This window comes from Pan troglodytes, chromosome 8, assembly GCF_028858775.2.
Source record: "Pan troglodytes isolate AG18354 chromosome 8, NHGRI_mPanTro3-v2.0_pri, whole genome shotgun sequence".
NCBI lineage: Eukaryota > Metazoa > Chordata > Mammalia > Primates > Hominidae > Pan > Pan troglodytes.
Window position 1 is genome coordinate 22,476,718 of NC_072406.2, and position 20,214 is coordinate 22,496,931.

The following is a 20,214-nucleotide window of genomic DNA, read 5'->3' on the forward strand; positions in this document are numbered from 1 at the left end:
CATGTCAAATAACCACAAATGAAGGCAAATATCACCTAACTTAGGAAAACATTTTTCCTCATTCTACTGCCTCCTGGTCAAGTTCCCTTATGTGGCTGACAACATTGGGTTAGTTTAAATTTCTTTCTAGTCAATGGCAGCTGCTAAAAATACAATCAATGACATATTTAATATCAAATCTTTAGCAAAGAGAATAACTACTTTTCCGCCATTAAGATTCTTCCTTACTGGTGATTCAATACAATTACAAATGGTGTGAAAAAGTACTAAAATTCCTAAGCCTTTAGCAGTCTCAGAGTAAATTTTTTTTTAAATTCACCATTCTGTGGATTATACATAAGTATATTTGAAATAGAGAATAATGTAGAACCATATCTCAGGTAATTGAGTGCTTAGACTTCATGAATTCCTTCAGTAGAATGCATCATTACTGTTTTTGAATACTGTATGTGTTATGCTAAAGCAATTCTTTCCACCTGGTTTGGTTTTAACTCCTTTGGATTTGAAATAATGAACTAGAGACCAGCATGACTGGTTTGAAACCTCCAAACACTTTGCACTTAGGCTCTAGGGAATACATTCTAGAACTTGCGGAATAAATTTACAATTAAGGAGATGGACGAAGTGAGGGAATGATACATGTAGGGTTGTATCAGCATTGGGGTTTTAGTTTCTTTTACTACATTTGCATGTTTTATAGATTTTTTATTGATATATTGATTCAAAACTATCTCAGAGTTTACTGGGTCTTAATCCCTGTGATGGACCCTAGAAGGGGAAAACACATTAGTAAATTATGTCTGTGCTTTCATATATTATAGTATCACTTTGAGAAAAAGCATGTAACAGTATAGGATTATCTGTTTTGGATTCTTTGCCAAGCCTCTACTCCCCCATACTTCAACTTCTTTGTTTTCTCTTTACATGTTCCTTTGAAATGAAGGAATTTTAAATCTGGGAAGTGCATTTGTAAATCAGTGGACTCCTCCACACACCATACATATGCTGAGGTCCTTTAATGCAACCAAGATTTACCAATCACTGATCTAGAAAGAGGAGGCTATAAAGATGAGCCAGTGAATGAATTATCTGGGACTCTAATTTCTTTCCACTTCTTGTCATAAATCATTTCATAGTTTGTTAGGATCTTTACCAGAGGTTGACTTGGAAGTGAAGAAACAACAACCAAACAAATAAATGAACAAAAATCATTGTTATTGTTACCCATACAATGGGTGGGTTCTGTTGCTTGGCGAGTATCAACCCAATAATCATAACTTAGGAGGATTTAGCAAGGGGATTTTATTGTGACAGGTAAGGAGAACACCACAGATAGTTCCCAAACCCATGTCTCCCTCTGCTGGGAGCTGGGTCAAGCTTTATAAGCATAGGGTAATTAGGTGTGATTGGATTGGATCTTGCAATGACCTGATGTTGGGAGGAAGTATCCAACTGGACTCTGCCATGGCAGTGATGCCAGAGCTCAATCTGATTGGATATTGGATTCTACCATATGATCTCCCTTCTTAATTTAGTCCCTGCTCCTTGGTAGGGCACTGAAGTTCCCCTTGTGATTATACACCCAGTTCATTTGAGCATACTCAGGTTATCTGACCTGGGGGTCCATGACAACTAAAAAACAATGCACAACTTTGTTACATAAAAGCTGACCCAGATTGGTCTGGTGCTGTTACGTTCTTTCACAGCAACTTGAGAAATAACGTAAATGACAATGACCAAAGTAGTTGAAACCAGAAGCCAAAATAAATGTTTGAGATTTCAACTATCATAGCTATTTCTATGCTTCAATCATACCTACCTTACCTATAAGAGCATTGTAGCACATAAGAGCATGACTTATTTTCCCACTCCTGCACTATTTCATGTGACTTTCAAACTACAGAAGCACTAATGGCCTAGAGAATGATATTTTTGTGTTAGTGTGCACCTGTGCTAACAATTATTATCAAGTCCAATTGATAAAAAATACTCAGAACTGAAATGTCATCTGGACATCAGAAAAATAACTACAATGAAGTCAAAGATTTAATCAACTAAAATTCTTTCTAAATCATCTCCAGTGACTCATGGTTCCATCTGAATCTCCTATTCACATATTACCTACATCTTGGAGATGTTATCTTCCCAGCTTCAGGGAGAAGCTCTCTTCTCTACTGTGGCTAAAGTCTCATTATCCTTAATACTAAAAGCAGAGAAAAGTAACCACCTTACACTTATTACTCATGCCATTAGTGTTATGGGAAGCTGGGTGGTTGTTACAATATTTTTCATCAGAGCTCATTTCTTTCTGTTCCCATCAAATATGCCTTTCTTAACCCAGAATAGCATAGTTCATTGAAGATAAAAACCATTAGGTACCTTTTACAATCTTCTCTACATTGTTTTCAAAATGCACTGGATTATTTGAAATGACTTGTCCAGTGTCAAACAAAAATAATTTGATCAAAGCTACCAAAGAGTTTTATTTCAGTGACTATATAAAAAACAATATATTCTATTCATATTTCTTCCTTTGAACAAAAGCTGGCTAATAAAACTCCTTGTTCATCATAGACATGGTACTTATTGGCAAAATAAGATTTTAGATAAAATGGGACAAAGAAATATTGGATGGCATGGGAGATGGGAGATTAGTAATAGTCCAGAAAAACATGATAAATTGACACCTAACTCTTAAAACATAACAGCCGACCTGATATTGGGATATCTTATTTGTCATGGGCCTGATAAGCCTTTCTTTTTTTCTTTTTTTTTTATCTTAACCATCCTGTGTTTAAATAAAACAGATCACTCTTATGGAAAGATGAGGTCTATTTTCTAGTCAGTGCAGTATAAAAAGGAGTTTCATGCAGTTTTTCATTTCATTCCCCTTCTGAGGTGAACTCAGTACAGGATATTTTCATGGGAATCAATCCAGTCTTTAATGACCATGACTATTGTTGATACAAACAGAAATGTATTTGTTCACAAAAAGGTTGGTTTCCATTAGCAGAACTAGGAAATAGAGAGTGTGGGTTGCATAAAGATCTTGCTTGCTCTAGCTGCAGGTTTTCTTTAGCTCTAGAGGTGCATCCTTTAATTTCCATTTTTCTATACAACAAAGTGTTGAATAATATGATTTACACATATTATTAAATTTAATATTGGATGTTTGTAATTGTTTTTAACTTATATAATAAAATTCTCACAAAAACCTTGTGGGCCTCCTAACAATCTCATTGGTTCACTTCACTGGACAAATGCCACATCCACAGATCTCTTCTATGTAAGACTTCCCTACCTTGGGCTTCTACCAAGATTGCTGAGAGAAATTGCCTTTAATCTTCCTAGAGACACTGTTGTTTGAATGATAGCATCCCTCTACATCCCGCTGTTGTTTGAATGAGAGCAGACATAATATCTTTAAAGAGCCTTTTGTGTGACTGAATAGTACTCTAGAACACATAATTCACTTTCTTAGATCTTAACAAAATGTTTACAATCACACTCTTTGCTTGATCATTAGACTACATTTTTCTGGCAGTGCCCTAGCTTTGATCTTTAGTCAGAAGCCATTTCTTAATTTTAACTATCTGGATAGGCTGAACAGTTTTAAAACCAATGAGTCCACCTGGGATTCTTTCTATATAAAAGTCCTCTCAATTTATCTTTCTCCTCTCACATTTTACTATGAACAGCAAAAAGAACCCAGTTAGGGTGGGTGCAGTGGCTCATGCCTGTAATCCCAGCACTTTGAGAGGCCCAGACAAGCAGATCACCTGAGGTCAGGAGTTCGAGACCAGCCTGGCCAACATGGGGAAACCCTGTCTCTACTAAAAATACAAAATTAGCTGGGTGCGGTGGTGGGTGCCTGTAATTCCAGCCACTCGGGAGGCTGAGGCAGGAGAATCACTTGAACCTGGGAGGCGGAGTTTGCAGTGAGCCAAGATCACGCCATTGCACTCCAACCTGGGCAAAAAGAGCGAAACTCTGTCTCAAAACAAACAAATAAACAAACAAACAAACGAACAAACAAAAAACCCAGTTAGCATCTTGAACATTTTACACTGAAATCATAGCTAGATCACCAGTTCATTAGGCACATATTCTGCTTTCCACATCATGGCCAACAACAATGTTCACAAGCTTTCTGCTACTATAGGAAAATAACCCCTTGCTGCTAATTTCCAATAAGATTTTTCTCTCTTCCCTTTAAACTCTCATCAATAACCTCACCAAAGTCCAATATTCTATAGTCTTTTCCAGATATTTAAAAGCTTTTACTAACATGCTCCTCAAAATTAATTGCCTGGATCCAAAGACCTTTCCATAGTTTAGAGTTTTATTATGGCAGCATCCACTTCCAAATATCAAAAACAAACAAACAAAAAAAACCCCAGAAGCATTTATTTTTCTCACAGTTTCTGTGGGCTAGGAATCTTGATGTGTGTGCTTGGGTACCTCCAGTTTGAGTTCTCTAATGCCGCTATTGTTTATTTCTTAGCTGGGGCTACGGAGTCTTGTCTGGGGAGAATCCACCTCCAGGCTCACTCACATAATTGTTAAGAAAAAGAAACGATGTTCTTCCTGGTCTGTGGAACTAAGGGCATCTCTGATTTCTTGGCTACTGGCTGGAAGTCTCACTCAGTTCTTTACCAATTGGCCTCTTCACACAGCAGCTGGCTTCTCTCAGAATGAGCAATAGATAGTGAATATAAATGGATGGTGCCATGTTTTCCTTTTCTTTTTTTTCTGTCTTAGTTGTTGTTTGTTGTTGTTGTTGTTGTTTGTTGTTGTTGTTGTTGTTGATGGAGTCTTGCTCTGTTGCCAGGCTGGAATCCAGTGGCGCGATCTCGGCTCACTGCAACCTCTGCCTCCCAGGTGCAAACAATTCCCCTGCCTCAGCCTCTCAAGTAGCTGGGACTACAGTTGTGTGCCACCATGCCTGGCTAATTTTTTGTATTTTATTAGAGAAGGGGTTTCCCCATGTAGGCTTGGATGGTCTCGATCTCCTGACCTCATGATCCACCTGCCTTGGCCTCCCAAAGTGCTGGAATTATAGGCGTAAGCCACCCAGCACAGCTGCCATGTTATTTTTTTTTTTAACCCAGTATCAGAAGTGCCATCCTATTGCTTATACCATGTTCTCTATTCTACATGCAAGTTGCTACATTAAGCACACACCGAAATGCATGGCATTATGCAAGAGCATGAATTCCAGGTCACAAGCTAAGTTGGGGCCATCTTGGAGGATGCTTTCCACAATTATCATAGACTACTTTTGTCTGTTTCTGTTCCTGAATTCCATTTAAGTAAAAAAGCACATGTTCGTCATTATTTTGTGTCTGTTTTCTTTTTGTCAACATTAGTTTTTGTTTGTTTGTCTATTGTTTTTAGTTTATCCATGTCACTGTGTGCAATTGCTATTTACTATTTTTAACTGGTACCTAAACTTCCATTGTATTATTATAAAGAAGCTACTTATCCATTCTACCGTGAGTAGATATTTTAGAATTTTTTAAAAGTTTTCTTTCATTATAAATAATGTGAGAATGAATATTTTAGAATATGTTTATTTTAGAATGTGTTTAGAGGAAACAGACACTCATTTTTCTTGGGTAGATGCTTAGAATATAGAACTGGCATCGCATGTTTATTAGACAAGTTTATGTTCAGAATTATTAGGTACTGGCAAACAGATTTCTGAAATGCTTACACCAATTTGAAATTCCACCAAAATATGATATTTCCAGTTGGTCAATATTGTTGTCAAAATGTAATATATTGTTTTTCAAAATATAGCCTCTCCAATGGACATGTCTTCAGTCAACCAATTCATCCTGAGGCTTTATTAAATGCAGACAGGGAGGTGCTTGATTATGTAAATTGACAAAACATAAAAATATAAACAATTCATGGCTCATGAAGATTATATTCTTCTGGAGAAAGACAACACTTTTTTTAAATGAACAAAAACAAAAAAATAAATATTCATTGTCATATAATATGATAGCAGCAGATCAATGTTATGGAAGAGAAAGACTCGGGCAAATAAGAACAGGACTTCCAAAGAGGATGTGATTTTAACGCAGTGACATTTGAACAAAACTTGAAGATAGTTAGAATGAGTCAGGTGGACACTTGTAGGAACAAAGCTTTATGTGGGGGATGGTGCAGCCAGGGCAAATGCCCTAAGGTAGGAGCACACTTATCCTTCTTGAAGATGATCCTATAATCAGAGGGTACCCTGTAAGCACAGCAGAGTAGGCAGAGGAGGGAATAAGAGAGAGATTAGTGAAGTAATGAAGGGCAGGCACATCAGTTTGAGGACATTTCTTTTCCTCTGAATGAAATGGAGGTCATTTGATGATTGGAGCTAAGGAATTCACATAACCTCATTCACATGTAAAAGTCATACTCTATAAGTGATGTTGACAGAATTCACTTTATAGGCAATAACTTAAAGCCACAGTACTAGATGAGATAGGGTTAAGAAGATCATGTAAATGGGAAAGAACAGATGCGGGGGCACTACCACAGTCAGAAGTCTTTAGTGGAGGAGGAGTAGTAAGCATGTAAGTTTGCAAGATAAATCAATAAGAAGAAAATAAATCCATGGAAGTGTAATTTCACTAAAGCCTAGAGAGGAAAATATGTCAATCACATATGGTCACCTTTGTCAAATACTGCTGAAAGAGAAATAGGATGAAGATTAAAATGAAATTTTGTGTGTGTGTGTGGATGATTCAGGATACTGTAGATTTTGATAAGAGCCATTTCAATTAAACAGTGTGGTGAAAAACACTATTGAAGTCAACTGAAGAGGCAAGTGAAAGAAAACAGAGACTGAGGCATAGAGAATCATTTGAAGTGTTCTATTATGAAGAAGAGCAGGAAAACATCAATGTAAATCAAAGAGATAGAAGGACAAGGGTAGCTTAGTATTTTTTTAGGGTAGGTAATATTAAGAAATATTTGTACACCAATGGATTTAATCAAGTAAGAAAGAGAGAAATTAATAATACATGAGAAAGAGGAAAATGTAAGGAAAAAGTCTGAAAAGATACACACATGCACAAAATTGAAATGAGTGGAGAGGAGAGCTGAAATTTAAACAAAAACATTTCTTTCACCATAACATAAGTGAACACAAAGTGCATAGGTAGTATTGCACTTAGTCTGTAGTTGTTGGTATTTTCAGGTAAGATAATTCTTCTCTGCTGACTCTGTTTTCTCTAAGAAGTATGTAGAGAAGTCATTAGCTGTGAAGGATGGGGGATATAGTGTTTGCAAAGAGAGAAGTGTGAGATGGGCATCCTAGAGGGTGGAGAAGGGAACTTGCTAGTAATATAATTTTTTACGGTTGTGTGCCAAAGTGATATTTGTGTCAGAAAACTTGTCCACTTGAAATTTTTGTTCAGAGCTATTAACAATAGAAACAATATACTCTATAATATTTTTCTGCCATAGATTTCTGCTCATGCAAAGATAAGGTGCAGAGTTGAATTTAACCTGGGATAGAGTTTTGCCAGTGAATAAGAAGAGTGACACCAGTACGTTGAAGTGTTGTCGAAGGAGTGTTTTGAATGTTAAGTAATAGATTGTTGTCTATACAATAGAATGCAAGAAGAGTAATGGAGAGTGAAATAAATTTTTGTCTCCATGAAGATGGAGAAATGCTGGCGTGGGGGAAATGGAGTTAGTGAGCTAAAGGAAAGGAGATGGTAGATTGGGAGTGGATTATTTGAGACCATTGAATGGCTGAGTGGGGAATGGATGAAAAATCTAACATTGGACCCAAGGAGGGCAAGCAAATAGAAAACCAGAGTTTGGAGAGTTGATGACTTCATGAATTATGACAGGACTAATACTGGAAATAATGAGGTTATCAATTAATGAAGGAGTATTCCTGGAAAACTGATAGATGACAGCAACAATGAATGATAAGAAAAGTCAAGTCTGGCATTGGGGAAGTCAAAGGAGCTGGGTGTTTTAAAGAAGAAAAAGATCATTTGCAAGTGGCTTTGGGAAACCAAAAGGAAACATGTCTCATAGTGAAGTCCTGAGCCATGTGTCATGCTTGAGAAAACATGGGCAACGGCCAAGCAGGAGTGAACGTGGGGAAAAATGTTTAAAGAAGAACTAATGAAGAATGAGGGATTTTCATAACACAGTGGAAGTCCTGAAATGGAGGTAAAGACGAGAAATTGAATCTGATTATAGAATATGCAGAAAAAATGTATGGGAATTAATTGTAATTTTCATGTGTTATCTGAGGGACCTGGACTCTGCCATTGATCAAGATTAGTAAGAATGAATACAATGATGGCAGAGGTCCTGGAAGCCCAAGCATCCAATAATTGAAAGCTACACATTGCCTGTCTCACCAGCAGCCAAGTACATGGTCACTCAGAGCACTGTACAACTGAAAGCATCTGAGAGGCTGCTTATGTCCCTGAGAGTATTAATTTATTTGGCTCATCCTGGGGTATCTTTGTCCCACCTATGACTATCATGGCTGTGATTGTCGTACCCCTTATCATAGATTTTTTTTTTGAGATGGAGTCTCACTCTGCTGCCCAGGCTGGAGTGCAGTCATGCCACCTTGGCTCACTGCAACCTCTGCCTCTTGGGTTCAAGCGATTCCCTTGCCTTAGCCTCCCAAGTAGTTGGAATTACAGGCATGCACCACCATGTCCCACTAATTTTTCTGTATTTTTAGTAGAGACATGCTTTCACTATGTTGGCCAGGCTGGTCTTGAACTACTGGGCTCCAGTGATCCGCCCGCCTCTGCCTCCCAAAGTGCTGGGATTATAGGTATGAGCCACAGTGCCCGGCCAGATTTTTTTTAATGCATTCCATTGTTTTGCTTGCTTGTTCTTCTCTTTTTGCCTTGTACTCTCTCCATTTCTAATTCTCTCTCCAGTGAATTTCTATCTAAGATCAAACCCAAACATCACCTCCTTGTATGACTGCTAACCAAGGCTTTCTTGGTGCTTATCCCTATTCTCAGAGTGAATTTTCCCATGTTCTGTAAGCGAAGCCTTTGTCCATTGTCCATATTACTTCTTCAACTTGTGTTGTGATTAGCTGCATATAAATGTTTATCTCATTTATTATGACTTATTTTATTATTGCCTTGTTAAGCCTAGGCACTTAAACGGTACTTACATAGTACCTGTTTCATAAATTGTGTAAATGAATAAAGAATACAAGAAGTATCACTTAACTCTATAGTTTACAAAGTGCATACCACAATCTTCGTGACTCATTTTCTCCTTCTTCTCATTGCTTCTCTCCATCCCACTCATTCCTATGACTTAACTTAAGCTCCTGCAAAAGCAAAAAGTTCCTGGCACCCCTCCATATAAATATATCTTTAAATAATATAGATGTAGAATTCATTAGCTACTTGATTCTGAGTCTAACATAGATCTCTAAGTTTTCACAAATTTATTTTGTGTATCCATTGAATGCTGTAGAAGCAATAGTTTAGAATGGAATTAAGGTCTGGAGGAAAATAAATCAAAATATGGGCAAGAAATATAATTGGGAATACATGCTTCACTGGAAAGATACTGCAAATTTATTAATGTTTATTAAAAGTTTATCTACAGGCAAATCATCACTGTGACATCATTACACTTTAAAAGAGTTAATGGTTATGGAATAGTAAAAATGCAGTCTGAGCAATTAAATTACAATGAAAATCTAATCTCAGACTTGCCTTTGTGACTCAAAATCTCCATATTTCCCCCCACTCGTTTTTTTCTGTACTCTTCCCAAGAGCAGAGGAAATAACTTACATTACTTGCAAGAGCTAAGCTTACATAACAAGATGCCTTATAGCCAAAAAGCCATCTGGTCAGCACCCTTCACAGTTAGTAATAATAACTGAATGGTCAGTGCCCAAAGATAAAGCAAAATTCAACATGAATACACTTACTCTGTGCAGGTATTCAAGAAGAACATATGTCTATTGCACTGAGGAAATGCATTTAGAAGAAACTAGTTACGTACATTTAAAGAGAGGTGAAAATTACTTCAGAGAACCAACATTCTGTTCCATCTCCCTCTCACGTCTATGGTTTCCATATAAACTCTTCTGTGAGTTTATACTCCATGGAACTCTGGCAGGCAGCAATCTCTCAAATTTTCTTTGTGAAAAGGTGTATAGCATAGGGAAGGAGAACAAGTAAAAACAACTGAATATGTTAATGATTAACATATTGTTTTAAATTTCAAAGTATTAGCATTTTAAACCATGTTAAGTATATTTACAGAATGTGAACTATTAAAAGCCGATTATTTTTATTATGGTAATAAGGTGACCTTGCTGCCAAGAATCATCTATCTCTGATCTTGTAGTTTCCCCATCATATCTCCTCAACTCTCTCTATCAGCCATCATCATCATTCCGAACCCCACTGCCACATTTCTTTGCTTTCTTTTTTATGTAGTTGTATACATCTTCATGCTTTCCTACATGGTTTTGTTTTTAATTATTTTTAATTTTACACAGATTGTATTTGTTTGTATAAAATCTTTTAGATCCTATTTTTTTCTTAATATTATATTACTAAGATCTGTCCATTCTGGTTTTCATACTAGTATATGTGAACACACTACAGTTAATAAGCCCAATGTCTATTTTACAGATCTTGGGTTATTTATTTTTTTTCTTGCACAATAGCCCATGTTCAATATTTGTCAGTGTTTTTCCTGGATACATAAAAAGGGACTGAAATTAGTGGTGTCGAAAACATATGACTGCTCAACTAAATAAAAATGAAAGAAAGCTACAAAAGGACCAAAGGTGAAAATATCATTATCCAAATATTAAAATAACTACTACTGCATGCACCCAACTTCCATACAATTTCTGATTTAACAAGTAGCTTTCACTTCCTCTTCTAAAATTAAGATCTTGTTTAACTCCATGAAATATTTACTTGTCTAGAGGAAAAGGCAAAAATCTTTGAATCAGCTGAAGCTGGTTTAGAATCCTATTTTCTCATATGGGTAGAGTGATGGTCAGTCTTATTGGATAATGACTTGGCCTCTGGAGTCAGAATTGTTGGGTTTAAATCTCAATTTCAACATTTCCTAACTGGGGACTGTTAACAAGCGTCTTAACTGCTCTTAACACAGTTACTTTACCTGTGAAATGGAGATAGAAAATTGGGTTTGGTCCTCAAAAAAGAGTCACTACACTTTTTATTGGTAAAAAACAGTTTAATAGAAGGATTAGATAATGTAAAAATTAGACAAGGTTGGGTAGGGAAGATTTAGATAAGCAGGCAGTAGCTGGAGAACCAGAGAAACAGCCCCAAAGGACTTCAGCCTTATGAACAGAGCAGGTGAAAAAGTCAAAGCACACAAGAGTCTGAGATTCTGGAGCATCTGGCCCCAAGAAGTGTGAAGAGGGAGTTCACAGAAATCTGAGAACATGCAATGTCTGGCTGCCACAATTGCAAGATAGAAGTTCAGTAGGATTTGATATGCCAGAGCTTATAAAAATGTCTGAAACTAGACTGCGTTTGTCCACACCCTCTGCTAAGAATAATGGACTCTCTTCCTCTCCTCCTTCCAAGTCTTACTTTTCACGGGCTAACTCTAACTGAGAACCATTTAGAGACAAATATTCCGGGAAATACAGTTCTTGGCTTCTCTTCTATAATGCTAATAAGACCTCAGACGCAGAAGGCAATGTTGGTAAATCACAATTCATTACTTATAATATCTACCTTATAAAGCCAACAAGACTAAATAAAATAATTATATGATGGACTCAGAATAACAACTGGCTCAAATAATGTATTCAATGACATACCCATTAGGTCACAAACTCTATTATTTAGTTAAAGTTACTTTACATCTCTAAACTTTTTTTCTTTTGTCTTTCTCAATATACCATATGAATAGTGTGAAATTGTTATTTTTTGACAGGGAGTTCATGTCATGTTTATATTTTCGGACTTAGCTGGTATCTAGGACTTGACTGGTTATAGTAGGCACTTCACATGCTAGTTATCTTCCCTCTCCGAGTTAGCTTGTTTTCTGTTGCTATAACTGAATACCTGAGACTGGGTAATTTATAAAGAAAATAAATTTATTTTTTACAGTTCTGGAGGCTGGGAAGTCCAAAGTCGAGGGGCTACTTCTGAAGAGGATTGTTCTGCTGCTGGGAACTCCCGGCAGAGTCCTGAGGCAGCACAGGGCAGCACATGGTGAGGGGCCTGGAGTGCCAGCTCAGTCTCTCTTTCTCCTTCTACAAAGCCACTATGTCCCACCCTTGTGTCTTCATCTAATCCTAATCACCTCCCTATGACTCCCACCTCTCAAATACCATACACAGATTTCCTACTCTCCTAATACACTTACAATGGAGATGAAGTTTCAACTTGAGTTTTATCAGGGACAAACATTTACACCATAGCATCTCATTCCTCCAGGAACTATTTTCATTAATTAGCTACATGCATAAGCCATGGTACTGGGCAGGTGGGTATGAAAACAATATAAAACATAGTTATTACCATCCAAGAATTTACAACACAGGTTTTTTTTTTTCTTGGAAATGTGTTGTGCCTGTCATGCACCCAGTGCCATTCTGAGGAAAGCCAGCAGGTAATTAATTTAAGTGCCTCAGTTACAATACATTGTGTGATATGAAGAGTAACATGTATATACAGGTCTGAATCTTAAATCTTAATTTTACAGAGAAACAAAAAGATGTCCAGAGAAGCAGTATACCATGGTGGTTCAAAGTTAAAACCTGGAGGCAGAATACTGAGCCAACATCCAGGTTTCTCACTTGTTAGTTATGTAATCATGGGTCATTTATTTATGCTACCTCTGACTCTGTGAGCTAAATGTATCAATAGCAACCACTCAGTAGCATTATAGTGCAAATTAAATTAAGCAATATATGTAAAAATCCTTAAAAAGCTCTGGCACATGATATTCTCCAAAAAGCTCTGTTATCGTTATTACTAATTTCCAGAATGAATGATTGGTACAAAAATAAGTAACCTTGTCACAGGTTACATAGACTATGCTACAAAATAGTTATATTCAATAAGGATGATCTATTTTGGAAGCTTTTAATGGTCATTTAGTCTGTCAAAGAATCCTGAATGTAAAGCAAAGAGAAAGATTTGAGCAGATGGTACAGTAAGATAAGTAACAAAAGTAGAGAGAAAGGGTAACAGAGACAAATAGATGAATGACTGAGTTAGTAAAGTGAAATCATTCACCCTTCATGGTGGGAAGGGTGGCAGGATGGACAGCTCTGCAGAGCTTCTCTTGCATCACTGATCTTGCCACTGAGTGTTGAATGATAATGAACTCAACAAACAGTGAGGTCTAGCTGTGTAATTGATGAAATAATTTCCAATTGTTCCTTGCTCCTTATCATCTGTATGAGAATTTCCAATTATTAGTCATCAACTAAGTTCCTAACAATGTAATGTATATAAATGATATTAAAAGCAAAAAACACTGCACATTATATGAAGTACAATGAATAATAGAATAATATAGGAAAAGGGCAGATACAATATATGGAAATAGTTAGAATCACAGATGCATATCATTATTATTCTTCTGCCAGTCCCTTCGTATCACCACCACTCCCTCAAAAATAGTTTCACCCAACATAGGTTCTGGGACTTTTCCAAGTGTAAAATTTGCCTGGTGGGTGCTATTTTCTGTGATAGTTGAATATGCTCAGGAAATGAACACTGTCACTAAATGTGCCACATGAAGGCAGAAGAAGAATGGACAAACAGAGCTTGAGAAAAAGAATGATGATATTTCATGTGTCCAGGACTTCTGTGATCTTATATTAATTACTGTTGAGCTGATATTAATTATTTGTCTTCATTATTTGTCTAGGCTCTCCATTCTTCAGATCTCAGTGATTATTACAAGATGTAATTGTAAATTACAATCAAGTAGACATAAACTATAATTATATAAATACAAACATAAAATAAACAAGTATTTCAGGGATAGCATCTATATTGGAAAAATAGTGAGGGAAGGGTGGAACTTGGATATCAGACTTAGAATATATTCTGAAGAGGAAACAAAGCCTGTCTTCTTAAACTGAGTTCTTTGAAAAACCAGAGATTTCATCAAGAGGAAAAAAATAACACACTAGAGCATAACATACAATTAATAAAGGTAATATTGTTTACAGCTTAAAGTATTTAGCATCCTTCAGGCAATAATGCACTCCTACAATTCATACATTAGATTTAAATTGCAGCCTAACCATTTAAGGTATATGGAGATTTACATAATTGCAAAGCTATGTTCAAATTATCTTTAAGAATATTTTGAGTTCTGAGAATTGTAAGTTCCTTCCTAACCGGCCACTTAATGCATTTTCTCTTCTCTGAGTGATTTTAAACGTCAAATTTAAGAAAGAATTATTTGCTTTTATGCTAGTATGCCATTTTTCCCATATATCTAATCAAAATCTCTCTTTAAGGCAAGTATATATAAAATGACATGTCACTATTTCCTCTGTGGTGATAAAGAAGAATTATTAGTACTTATGCAGAAGAAAATTAGAGTTAACCATTAACACAGCCGCGGTATGAGGAGTCAAGTTTCTGCTTTAATGCTTAATAGTTGTGTATGATATTACAGTGATAATTTATCAGAGATAACAAAGTTTTTTTTGTAAGTATACCAGAATCAAGTGCCTTTTTCTATTGTTTATAAATTTTTTATACCACTTTAACCATTTTAAATACACAGTTTAGTGGCATTAACTATACTCACATTGTTGTGCAGTACTACCATCCATTTCCAGAACTTTTTCATATTCTCAAGCTGAAAGTCTCTACCTATTAATTAACTATGCATTCTACCCTCCCTCCAGCATTTCATTCATGAATAAAAACACAGAATATCTCACCGTGTGCTTATTGACCATTTGTATATTTTCTTTGAAAAAATGCCTATGCAAGCTTGAGTGTTGTTTTAAGTGGAACATATATACAACTTTTGATTCCAAACCAAGTCTGTATATTTTATATAAGCAATAAGACTGTAATCATTTCAAAGAAACTTAAAGCTAATGAAACTATTTACCCAAAAGCTTAAGTATTTTTTTGTTTTTAAAAACTATACTTTTTTGGTTATTTTTATTTAAAATTACATTTGAAATAAAATATTTTGAAATAAAATTACATTTGAAATAAAATATTTTTAATTAAAGTTATTTTGATAAATATTTAGTGACATGGGAAAATAATCACTTATATTAATAAGAAAAGAACTCATATGTAACATATAAGATTCAAATTTTGTGAAAGAGCATTCAAAAAAATTATATGCTCTTAATGCACATAAATTAAAATTAAATCACAAAATAAATAACAAATCATTTTGAACTAAACAATAATGAAAATGGCAAGTGTTAAAATCATGCAATACAAATGAAGTTTAGGTAGAGGAAAATGTGTAGCTTTTAAGGCATTTCTTCTGTAAAATAAAAATGAGCATTGTTTTACTTATCTCTTTTATTTATTAATTTCTACATAAGAAGCCACCTACAATTTAGTATCTTAGAAGTGTTTCAGCTTCATCTTAGGTTAGCTGGAAAGTGTTTCTATCTTTTCAACAGAAAGTGGTAGGTAATCTTCATAATCAATGCCTTTCCATCATAGAACTGCAATGCCAAAGCAACAAAATAATTCCCAATGTAACAAAAGATTCACCGTCAGTGACACACTGGATGCATGCACTTGCTTACCTGGGGCAGACACTGGACCCCATAAAAGCTTGTGAGAAGAAATCAGTAAAATTTGAAAATTTGTAATGAATTGCTAAGGCCAAGGACCCACTTGAGTGTGGAACCTGGTGGAGTCAAAGACACTGGAGGAATGTGAACTCACAAATCATTCTACACAGAGCTCACAAGGCTTTCCTGAGAAAGACTGGCAGCAAGGTTGGCAAGGTTAGGGGAGGGGAGCAGCAGTAACTATAAGAAAGGCACAAAGCTCTGCTTGGGTCCAGATCCTCTCTCTCCCTTACACAGCAATGACTTCATCACCAGGAAAAGAGTAGCACCCTTTGCATCTGACAGAGCAATTTAAGACAGAACAAAACTCTAACATGGAAGGAGAAAGAAGACATCATAAGCCCAGACCATGAAAGATTCCCTTCCATTGAGCAAAGAAAAAGTTCAGTGGGAAGACTTTACCTCCAAGACCCAGGGACACAGCACCTATGAAGACTGAGGCTGAATCGGAAAAACAGAAAACCCTCCATCTCTACCATGAGGTTAGCAGGTTTTGAGTAGTAACTAACAACAGTATACTGTAGGGAGAGGAGCAAGAAGATTGGTGGAGATCTTCTCTGAGGTGTAGAAATAAGAGGAAAACCTAACACAAGGGTGAAACAGATATTAAGAAAAGTCTTTTGTCAAAAGAGTCCCACCCTAAATGCAAGATAATGCTACAGGAACTGAGAATCATTGTTACCTATGGTGCAGGAGGGTAACTACACACAACAATCCCCAAACCCAGCTCAAAAACAGACCAAGTTAATTCAATAGCCCAAAAAAGGCCTATCAAAAATCAAGGCATGCTCAATCTCAGGTAGACATTATTTAAATCAGTCTCTACTGTCATATACAATATATCCATTGTCAACAAAAAAAATTATGAGACCCACAATAAAGCAAGAAAAAAAAAAACTTATGCTCAAGAGACAAAGTATTCAATGAAACCTGTTTTAGAGACGACTCAGATATTGCAACTATCTGACAGGGATTTTTAAAATAGCTATGACTGAAATGCAAGAGTCTCTTGACTAAGAAGATAACAATACAGATGCACAGATGGAAAATTTCAGCAGAGAGATAGAAACGTAACTAAAAAATTCAATTGAAATGCTAAAATTAAAAACATGATTAAAAAATACATGTTTGATAAACTCCTGGACCCCTTAAGAGAAGAATTAGTAAACTAAAATTAGGTCAATAGAAACCACCCACAAAAAAACAGAAAATAAAAGATTTCTGTAACTTTTTTAAAGAATAGAGCAAAAACAAGAGATGTGAACAACATCAAACCGTATAACATGTGTGTAACTGAAATCCCAAAGGAGAAGAGAGAATGGGATGAAAAAAATTTGAAGGGATAGTGTCCAATAGTTTGTCAAAATTAATGAAAGATACTAAATCATATGTCAACAAAGTTCAGAGGACATGAGGCAGGCTAAGTAAAAACAAAGCACCCAAAACCCTTTTGACACACCATATTAAAAATGCTGATTATTAGAGAAAAAGTAAGTCTTGAGGTTAGCCAGACAAAAAAAGATACTTTATATATGAACAAAGGGAAGGTTTCAGCAGACGTATTATCAGAAACTATGCAAGTCATAAGACAATGGAGTAGTATCTTCAAAGCACACACACACCCACATCCACACCCCCCTACACAAACACACGTGCACACACACACACACACACACACCCCTAAAGTCTCTATGTGCAGATCCATAATCATCCAAAGAATAGAGAAAGCTCCATAAAGATTTTTGAGCCATTGTCTCAGCATAACTTTCTGCTCATCAATAATCTACCTAGAATATCATAGGCACTTTAGTATCCCTGATATCTGATTTCTCCATTCTCGACTAAGCAAGATGGTTAGGCTCTATCTGGGTTCTCTCGGCACTGCACTTCCAGAATAGACCTCAGGCAGAAAGATTTATGAAGCTGGAACTTCATTTGTCTCCCTTTTCTAAGATAGTAGTGCAGTCTAAAAGCCAATGTCTGAAAATGCTTGTTTTCTTTTTATTTTTTCCTAGGTTTCTACTTATTTACAGCAGGAGGGTAATTTCTTTTTTGTTTTGGACTAGATTTAATTTCCTTTGATTTACTCACCCATGGCAGAGGGAGCTGTCTGTTGATCCTTTCACAATTTATCCTCATTATCAAAATTACTGTCATAATTTAAAATCAATTAAAATTAAAAATACGCTGTTTTCTACTTTTATCTCATCTTTTTCTCTAATATACATGAGTAGTAGTATTGAAAATATGAGGTTTGGTTGCAAGCATGTGTAAGAAACTCATCATTTTTGCTTCTCACAGGCAACCAAGGCTTCTCTACATAGGCAAAGAATGGTGATTTATTAGTCTCCAATATTTCAATGAGACAGAATATGACAATTATCTTTGGCTTTTCATTGTTCTGTGCATGTTTCATTCTAACCCTTTTTAATTTTTCTACCCTCATCACCTCATCCCATGTGGAGGACATCAGTCTCAGTCACTCATGATGTAATCAGAGTTGTCCTCATAGACAAATTAATGAGAGGTTAAGTGGGATTTGGGAATTAATAGATCATAGCACACTGACCAGCTTGGGATATCTGGTAATCATTCAAAGGGAGATTTCTTATCAACTTATGTAATTATAGTATCTTCAATATTTAGAGATTCTAATGAGGCACTTAGGTTGATTTTTGATCGTATAATGGTTTGCAGTGTGAATAGCATACGATTGATGGCAGAGAGACATTGGTCCAACACCAGCTGACATTCCTTCATTCTTCAATTTTTTTTTCATTTTTTACCAGACTATGCATGTTACACTAAAATCTCTGTCAATAAGCATCTTCATCTGATTGGAGTAATAATTCCATCATGACAATATATTCATATATTTATTTATTAGAAAAACACCTGTTTGGCCCATAATAGGCCAATAAATTAACTCAAGTCCTTTCACACCCTAAGCAGAAGGTTTATGTTGCCTTGATATAATTCATCCTTGGGATGAACTTTTGTTGAGCAAAAACTCATATATATTAAACAATAAGAAATTAAATAAAAATAACTACTAGATAATCTAGTATGTCCAGCTGTATTGCGAGATTGTACACATGGCATGTTCTCTGTCCAGTTCGGATTTAAGTAACTCAGGTGAAGAAGCTCCCCATGGAGACTCATCCACATTCTAACAGATCTCACTATTATGCAAGAGTTGCTAACATTCTGCCTTGGTTTCTCTTTGCTCTATTTTGTCTCATCACTCCTCATTAAAACAACAAGATACAAACTATAATAACAAGGAGAAGGCTGCCTGGTAGTTACTCACCTTACTATAGACATTTCCACATTGTCACTGGTTTCATTTTTATTTTGAACAACACTCTAAAAGACCTTCAAATATTTCACCAATGGAAAATATAAAGGCTTCCAGTGGTTACTTGACCCCAAATTAATTTCTCTCTTCTTCTTTAATAAAACGAAAAGATTGTCTGAAGCATAACTCTTGGATGCTGACAAATATTATGAATGCTTAACTCAGACGCAGAAGCATTGATTTTCTTAGATCCAATAAAAGGTGATTCTTCATTTGTGATTTGGCAGATAATATACTGTAATTTTATAACCGCTCTGTGTGATCTACATCAGTCATACTATTCAGACTTATTTTGCCAAGCATTTACAAGGTGAAGGTCATTGCTGCCTCTAGGACACAAAGCCCTTGATTCATGGCTTAGAAACATCAAGGTTTTATTTATTGCAATCTATTGTTTGCTGCCTTTAGCCTATTCACAACAGCATCTTTAGTTTATTTTGAGGTTGGCATCTTGAATGATGGTTCTTATCAATAGACCAGCCTACTGTGAAATGTCACATGGAGCTATTGTCAGTTACCTAATTGCTTTAAACATATTTGCATATACACAACTTGATTTTCATCTCTTCTTGCAGAGGGATTATGCATTACAGAAAGAAGAAAAAGCAAAAAGGAAAAAAAAAAGGATTTGAAGGGTTTGTAACTCTGGTTTGCTTTTCATTAAGAATTCAATCTTTTCTCCATACAATGACTCCCATTGGAGCAATAAAAGGATTTACACCTTTAAGCCTTTTTGTAACACTTCTTTTCCATAGCAGTAGTTCTATGCTTAATTGTCATGTACTTTAAGAACAACAAGCTTTCTCTATTATACGAGGCTGTATAATGCTAATTAGTTAATTTATGACAATAAGGTTTATAATGACATTTCAGTACCTTCCCTGTGCCAAGTGGCCAGTTAAAAGAATGGGTTATCAATTGATAACTAAATCATCAGTTGTTTTCAGCAAACCTTTTCCTCAAAGTTCACTTTCGAGATTATTTCTCAGAAAGTCTTTCCCCAAAGTTCCACAGGGAATATTTCTGCCAGAAAGT

The 20,214-nt window shown here is 35.8% G+C and overlaps 1 long non-coding RNA gene across 3 annotated transcripts in view; it reads right to left on the reverse strand.

The window, feature by feature from the left end:
- The window catches only part of LOC107966900 (uncharacterized), a 570,559-nt gene that overhangs the window by 318,096 nt on the left and 232,249 nt on the right, over positions 1-20,214 (reverse strand). Inside the window, exon 5 of one of the 3 annotated variants that reach the window (XR_008537675.2) lies at positions 10,022-10,158. The exons of the other annotated variants lie outside the window; for them this stretch is intronic. This is a non-coding gene — a long non-coding RNA (uncharacterized LOC107966900). The remainder of the gene's footprint in view (positions 1-10,021; positions 10,159-20,214) is intronic. 3 annotated transcript variants of the gene reach the window in all.